Here is an 8,224-nt window from a genome sequence, read left to right as displayed (position 1 = left end):
ACCAGACCCTACCCAACCCTACCCTACCCAACCCTAACCCTTCCTTTACGTAGCACGACTTACATTTGAGTACATTTGGGTAATTCGTCGGACCCGCATGTTCCATTCTAAATTAAAGTCTATGGTCCGACGCAGCCGGGGTTTGATCCACACACCCAGTGGACGCTCTCACCAAAACACCAAGTTCGCTTTTCCCCCATTGGGATTACGGGGGTTCTGATGAGGGATTGAAAAATCGGATTCTTCGATGGATTGCAAGGTTGGGAAACAGTTTTGTGGTTTGTGGCGCGTTCGCTTAAAGCACGTTTCGTACCGAAAATACCACACAACTCCCAATGACTCTTTACGTACCGAATTACGGTTCCTCATCCTGAAGCACCTCGCAGAAATCATCATTCATAAATAATTAACGACACGAACGAGGTGACGACGTGCTTTTACAGATGAGGTGATTCCATACATTGATGATTAGCACACAATAGTCAATACTCGACATTAAAAGATCAAATTCACTGAATGTTGCGAAAACCCGTCTGGTACCTCCGTTGCGATTTCTTCTTGAAAATTCGCATGTTGGGAGATAAAAAAACGCTTCCAAAGAAAATTTCAGTTTAAAAAATCCGAGAGGCGCCGAAAACACACTGTGCTTCACAAGAAATCCGCGTAGAAATGCTTCCCTTGTCACCACAGGATACAATTGTGACGTCGCCAGTCGCCTTCCTCGTCCTTAAATAATTATCGGATCCGACGTGACGTCACTTCCTGGCATTGGCCTTGAATCCGACCGAGTGACACTCAGGGTGGGTGAAAACAAAACTCTCCGCTGTATTGATTGCGTCAGCGTTGCAGTTGGTTCACCTCGGTTTTTAGCTTCTGTTTCGTGTGTTTTGATCGCTTGGTGATCGCTTCCGGTGAAAGTACCCGGATGTTCGGATCCAAGAATTACGAGTTTAACCGCGATCAGATTGGTGGATTCTAAGTCTTCAACGTTATTTTATTTATTAATTTTGAAAAATCGTTATACTGTATATTTATTTTGGGGAACAGTTTGTGGTGTTGTGCACGGAAGGTACGCTAGAGGGGGCGTGACCAATAGTCTGTGGAAGTGGGGGGTACGTTAGAGGGGGCGTGGCCAAAAGGAGGAGGAGTTCCGGCCTCCGGGACCGGGACCCGGGTAGAGGACGGAGCATGGAGAGGATAGGAACAGGACGTGTAGGGCCGATGTTGGATTGAATAAAATTGTTGGACCTTCCTGAAATCTTAATTCTTGGAGTACTTTACGACACAACAAATTGGAGACGAGAATGGGATTGAACTTGCATCCACCGACATCCTTTCTGCAAAACCCGGGTGAGCCCTCGATGCCTTTTACGGCCTGGACTCGTGTCTTTGAAAACTACGTGCTGGCGATACAGGAGACTACACTGGCTGATGCGATGCTAGAAAGCGCGCACTTTTGATACATTGCTTGGGCACCGAAGGTCAGAGACTCTTCCATACACTAACAGTGGCTGATAAAAGCTATGAGATGCACTTGAGGACTTGAGGAATTTTTTTTTGTCCCAAAAGCAATTGTTTTTATGTTTTGCTATGCATTATGTTTTGCACTCTGTCAAAGCGTCTTTGGGCTTCCTGAAAAGCGCTATATAAAATAAATGCATTATTATTATTATTATTATTATTAAGAGTTAATGTCGTGGCAGAACGATATAAATTTCGGCAACGTGGTCAGGAAAATGGCGAATCTACGGCACAATACATCGCCTCATTAAGGGAGATGGTCGTCACATGCGAGTTTGGAGAGCGGGCAGACGAAATGATCCGGGACCAGCTGGTCGAGAAAACAAACTCACCTCACATTAGAGAGCGATTACTGCTAGAAACGGGACTGACATTACAGAAAGCTATAACCATCGCCAGATAGACTGAGTCGGCAATGGCGGAGGCCAAGGGGCTGCTAGCGCCATACAGGCCAAACATACACCCTGTGCAGACACAGGATTCGCAGAGCAGCAAAATACCCTTTAGACTCGCTGGGAGAGGTATTTCAGATCAGCGATCCAAACTGGCTCAAGGGAAGACGTGTTATACTATAGATGCGATTCTGGAAACCACACAGCTGCCCAGCAAAGGACTGCCGTTCTGGTGCAGTGCTGGCAGAGAGGTTTTACCTGTAGTACACCTTGGTGGGTACGGAAAGCGGAACGTTGTCTTTTAAGATCTCACCGGAAGCTCTGAAAATGAGTTTCTCATTGTGTGCCAGTGCCACTACCTGGTCGAAATTACCTACCTGTTACCTGCATGTTAATTCGGGATGTGTCAATGTTCAGTGAGATTAATGTAGTGTGACAGGGTGCTGCAAATCGTGGTGGAGGCATCTTACCTTTGAGCTGTCTATCTATATGCATCGATGTTGGATTTCCCATATTCCTATAAACTGTCGGGTTGGTGCTTCACAAGGACATTAAGCCGGGTGTCCCGTCTGCTGGCATGAGTTTTGTGGACGTTAAAGGAGAACGGACATGAGTATAGACATCAAATGCTTAAGATTAATTAATTGTAGCAACAAAAAAGATTAAGTTTGGCGCAAAAATTGTTGCTCCAGCATGCGTGAATCGTGAGATATCTGAGTTTTAAAATGCCAATAGCAGACGATTTCTCTCGCGCCGGCCAGCATCTCGCGATAATCTGCCCTCCACGATGTGACGTCATCGGAGGAAGCTGATGTGACTGCGCAATAGTAAACAATGGCAGACACCGACTCCGATCGTTGCGTAAGTCTGGATATCAGCGATATTTCTGACCAATCTGATGCGGAAAATGAAGAGAAAGTTAATAATCTTGGGGAATCACACTCGATTCTCCCATACAGATTCGAACCATACCGTCCAGAGGGTGAAGAAGAGAAATCGTAGGACACAGACACAATGGCGATCGATTTTGATCTCGGGCGCCTCCAAAATACTGAATGGTATTCATTTTTATGTCTCTTTTAATTGAAAAAGTTTCTTTTTCTGGTCAATGGAATACATAACTAATTTTTTAATTAATGTTCGGTGCCGTGAGGCAAGAAATGGATAGAAACACAGAAACGAAATACGACTTTATTGACTTAGTGCAGCACTGCAGGTGTATCAGTTGCAGTGTTCATGTACAAGCTTTAGTAACAGGTGCAGTTGTGGTAATTGTGAGGCCATGCCACAGGTGAATGAGTGCAAGTGCTGCAGGGGGATACCTAAAGTTAGAGAGGAAATAGAAAACGCTGGAGTACTTTCATGCATTATCAACCACCCTGGTTTTGCACCATGCTGTTTTGACACATATGTGCTGCGAACAGCTAACTACGCCTACATTGACCATCATGGAAAGCACGGGCCATCACAAAGAAACCAACATGAGTAAGTTCTACACATCATCCCCAAACTATATTTAACCCTCTGGGCCCTAGGGCTGATGCAATAAGCTGTGCTGTGCGCCAATTGATCGGCCCTTCAGGCCCCCGAGGGTTAAAATGTAAATTCAAACACTTTTTTTTTTTCTTTTTTTTTTGTATACAGAGTCGAGGCTCGTGAAAGAGCTAACATTTATCAAACAAACAAATCAGACAAACAAGCAAACAAACTATATAAAAAGGGGAGCGGTCGACAAGATGGGGAGAGAAGGGGAGGAAGCACACAAACACAACATTTGAGAGCAGGGACATCGGGAGATGTGTGGGAGGGAGAGGGCCTGGGGGGAGGCAGGATAGGGACAAAACGTAAGGCCACCAAGGACTTCCAGGAAAGAAGTCAAAGGTCACCTAAAAAAGTGGATTTGGGGTGAAATTAGCGGGGGTAGAAAAGATCAAGGTTTTGGATTGGGGAAGATAAGAGATGGTGGTGAACAGCCGTTTTAAAGACCTGGAGGGAGGAGTGGGATTGAAGAGAGTGAGGGAGTTTGTTCCAGAGGCGGGAGAAAAGAGGAATGAAGGAGTGAAGGTGAGCAGAGAGTCTTGATTTTGGCAGTTTAACCATAAGAGGGTTGCAGGCTGATCTTGTGCGACCTGTAGGAATATTTGGGGGACAGAGCCCAGAGAGAGCTGGGGGAGCAAGGCCGGAGAGGAGTCGGTAGAAGACGGAAAGACCACCAACCTGCCTGAGGTGAGTAAGTGAAAGGCCCTCGGAGATAGCGTCATCGCGGGAGATTCCAATGATTCTGAACGCTTTGGTTTCAACAGCATGAAGACGAGCTAGGTGTGAGGCAGGAGCACCAGCCCAGAGGGGAGAGCAGTACTCCATTGAGCTGCAGATGAAAGCCTTGTATGTGGTGAGGAGCTCAGGTGTGCCAAGGAAGGACTTCGCACGACGGAGGATGCCCAGTCGGCGACTGGCTTTGGAGGCCAGCTTGGAAATTTGGTTTTCCCAGGAAAGATCATGGCAGATAGTGAGACCCAAAAGCTTGAGTGACAGAACTTCTTGGAGAGGATTATTCAGAAAGGAAATGGGAGGGTTGTCCAGTCGGTCTTTTCGGAGAGACATCGTAAGAGTGTGAGATTTGTCAGGATTGAAAGACATGTTCCACTTGTTTGCCCAGTCTGTGATTTTGTCCAGGTCTGCAGAGAGTGAGGAGTCTGCAGACTGCCGATCTGAGGGATGAGGAATGGAGTGGCAGAGAGTGGAGTCATCAGCAAAGAGATAGAGAGGATTTTCAAGAGAGTCAGAGAGATCATTGATGAAGACCAGAAAAAGCACAGTGCCCAGAACACTGCCGTGGGGAACTCCAGCCTGAACAGGAAGAGGAGATGAGAGAAAACCATTCAGGGCCACACGTTGACTACGACTATAGAGGAAGTCCGCCAGCCATGCGTGGAGATTTCCATCGATACCAAAGGAGGAAAGTTTGGTGAGCAGAGCGGGGTGCCAGACCGTATCGAAGGCACGTGATATGTCGAGGGAGACAGCTCTAATTTCCTGTTTGGCATTGAGGACCTCCATCCATTGTTGAGACAGCAGAAGCAGCATGTCCAGAGTAGAGTGACCTGGTCTGAAACCAAATTGATGATCAGAGATCAAGCCATTGGAGAAGAGGAAAGATTTCATATCCGAAGCAATGATGGATTCCATGACTTTGCTGATAATTGGGAGAAGGCTGATTGGTCTGTAGTTGCTAGGATCTGTTTTTGCACCTTTTTTGTGCAAAGCGGTGATGTCGGCTGATTTCCAAGCAGATGGCAGTTGACCTTGAGCAAAAGAGGGTGAAGAGAACAGAGAGAGGGAGTGAAAGAGCGGAAGAACAGGATTTTAGGACCCATGGGCTGATGCCGTCAGGTCCAGTTGCAGAATCAGAGTCGAGGGTTGACAGGAACTTTTCCACCTTGTCAGGAGGAAAGGACACGGAGTCCAGGAGCAGCTGGGTACGACTGGGTATGGTGGGTACAGAGAGGGATGGGTTTGGGACACAAGATTTAGAGGCAAACACAGAGTTGAGGCATTCAGCTTTTTCACATGCGGAGTCAGCTGTGTAGCCATTTGAGGTAAGGGAGGGGATGGAGGGGGAACAAACACCAGAAACAGATTTGACCAGACGCCACCAGGATTTGGAAGAGGGAGACAGATAAGAGAGTTCGGTCTTGAGAACGGAGAGATATTGTTTCCTGGCTCTCCTGAGGGTGGACACACACTTGTTTCGGGCTTTGTGAAAGGAAATGAGATTTCCTTCCGTTGGATTTGCTTTGATTCCGTGTACCATGGACGGGAGGAAAGGTATGACAACTGAAGACGAGATGGGATAAATCTGTGCATGAGAGAGAGCAATTTACTTTGGAAGAATTCCCAGGATGAGTTGATGTCAGAGGTGGTAGAGATGGGAGACCAGTCCAGATGATTGATGGCTGCTTGAAGACCGTGCCAGTTGGCCTGAGTGAAATGCCAGACTCGTCGATGCTGAGGAGGCTCTCTGAGAATGGTCAGAGAGATGTCCACTTTAACAAGCACATGATCAGATGAGCCGATTGGAGCAGAAGACGAGCAGCAGACATTTTCAGGGAAGTTAGTCATAACCAAGTCCAGAAGAGAAGATGCCGTTGACTGAGATCCGGGTTGGGAAATTGACAGATTGTGTCAGTCCCAGTGAGTCGCAGAAGTCCTTTGCTGAGGAGCCATGGCTGGTGAGAGAGGTACCCACACCCAGCCAACTGGCATGGTGACAATTGAAATCACCACATATGAGAAAGAGAGAGTTGGGATGAGTAGATAGAAGTTGATCCATATTATCAGACAGCGAGATGTAGATGGAGTCATCACTGTTTGGTGGACGGTACAACACACATATGAACAAGCGGTGGGAGCGAAGGGGAAGTCGTAGCCAGAGGTATTCTTGGGGGTGAGGTGGAGAGAGTGCAGTGCAGGGCGAATGAGGAAGAGAGTTTTTGATAAAGATAGCAACCCCACCTCCAGGACGAGGCTCAGGTCTATCGTACCGGAGGAGGGAGTAACCCGGGAGAGATACAAAGGAATCAGAGACATCATGAAGGAGGAAAGTTTCTGTTAAGCAGATCACGTCTGGTTTGACAGAAGCAACCTGTATGGAGAGATCAGTTAAGTTTGAACGAAGGCCCCGGATGTTTGAGGTCCATACCGTTAAAGAGGAAGGGGGGGGCATCGGATACAGAACAGGTGGGAGGAGGGGTAGGGTAAGATGTGGAAGACGTAGGGAGAGCTGCTGTAGGTGTGTCAGAGATTTCAGAATAGCTCGGAGAAAGGGAAGGATGGGGCGGACAAAAGGTTTGATGGTGATTGGGTGAGGCACAATGAGGTGTTATTTGAGGAGGGGGAAGAGCGAGGTAGAAGGTTGGGGGAGATGGAGGTGAGAGTTGGAAGGGGGAAGAAGCGGGGAGGACGCTTTGAGGAGGGGGAGTGAGAGAGGGGAAATTGAGAAGAAATGAGGGTGGGGAGAGTTGAACGGGAGGGGCGAGGGGGGAGTTTAGGAGGGAAGGGACAAGGGGAGGGATTTGAAAAGGATGGGATATGGGGGAGATTTGGAGGGGAGGGGTGAGGGGGGAGTCTTGGAGGGGAGGGCGAGGGGGAGTCTTGGAGGGGAGGGGTGTGGGAGTACTTAGTGCATTTATACATTTATTTATACATTTATACATTACTATGTACATTTATGCATTTTTAAGTGCTACCGACATGATTTTAGATCACTTAAATAATTCTTGTTAACAGCAGATCATGATAAAAAATGTATCTTTTCATTAAAAGTCTGGCGGTATAGAAAGCTAAAAGGCAATTAGGGATGAAAAAAAAATACAACCTTTGTGACGTCACATGGGTTTGGCAAAGTATTTGTGCAAATAATTGGCAAGGGATTTCCACAGACAGGATGTAAACAGGTTCGACAATTTGTTTGACCAACAGAAATTCTCGGAGATTATAAGAATTGACTTAGAAAGTAACATTTTAACCATCTGCCCTTATCACCTACTGGCATGCTGGTAGCATAATGTAAGTATAAGCAAAAACATACGTATTTCCACAAGATGTAACACTAATAAGAGATTTCTAACGGTTGGAAATTTGTGTTTCAGGCGATACATATTTGTAGCGTATCATCAGTTTGTCCGCTTGTGTTGGGGTCATCTCGGAAAAGACAATCGTGTGCCATTGCCGTCATGTGTGGTCAACAAAATACGTCATCATTTCCCAGCTGCAGACTACGTGGGATTCAAACATCCACAGCAGAAGAATTAGAGGCTGCAAAGCGGCTCTGGAGCAGAGCGACAGCTTCATCCTTGGCTGGATGACTGACACCAGCACACAGCGCAGGCGGTTGATCAATGTTTGGTGTCTGTCTGTCTTTTGCTGATGTTGTGCACTGTGCAACAACTACCTCCATGATCTCTCTCACGTACTCTGCAATCACAAACATGAGAATAATACTGTGCAAGATAAATGTCTGTTGCAATATAAAGTTCTTCCATGAAATAAGAATTTTAATCAAATGTGTAATCATGCAGTGTTGTTTCTTCAGTGAATAGAGCATACTTTGGAGAATATTATTGAAATTTGTACCATATGTAGGGTCTTTCAAAATCTTCTTCACAGAATACTCTCCCTTCTTCCACTTTGGAAAGTTGATGGCATATCGTGCCTGTCCTGCCGCAGTCCTCTGCTGTTCTCGACCAGCATTCTCGTTAAAATGCATGTCTGCGAGGAGAGTTCTAAAAATCATAACATAAATAATTTGT

The sequence above is a fragment of the Myxine glutinosa genome, chromosome 3 (assembly GCF_964187855.1).
Source record: "Myxine glutinosa chromosome 3, kmMyxGlut1.1, whole genome shotgun sequence".
NCBI classification, from domain to species: domain Eukaryota; kingdom Metazoa; phylum Chordata; class Myxini; order Myxiniformes; family Myxinidae; genus Myxine; species Myxine glutinosa.
This window is presented reverse-complemented; position numbering follows the sequence as displayed.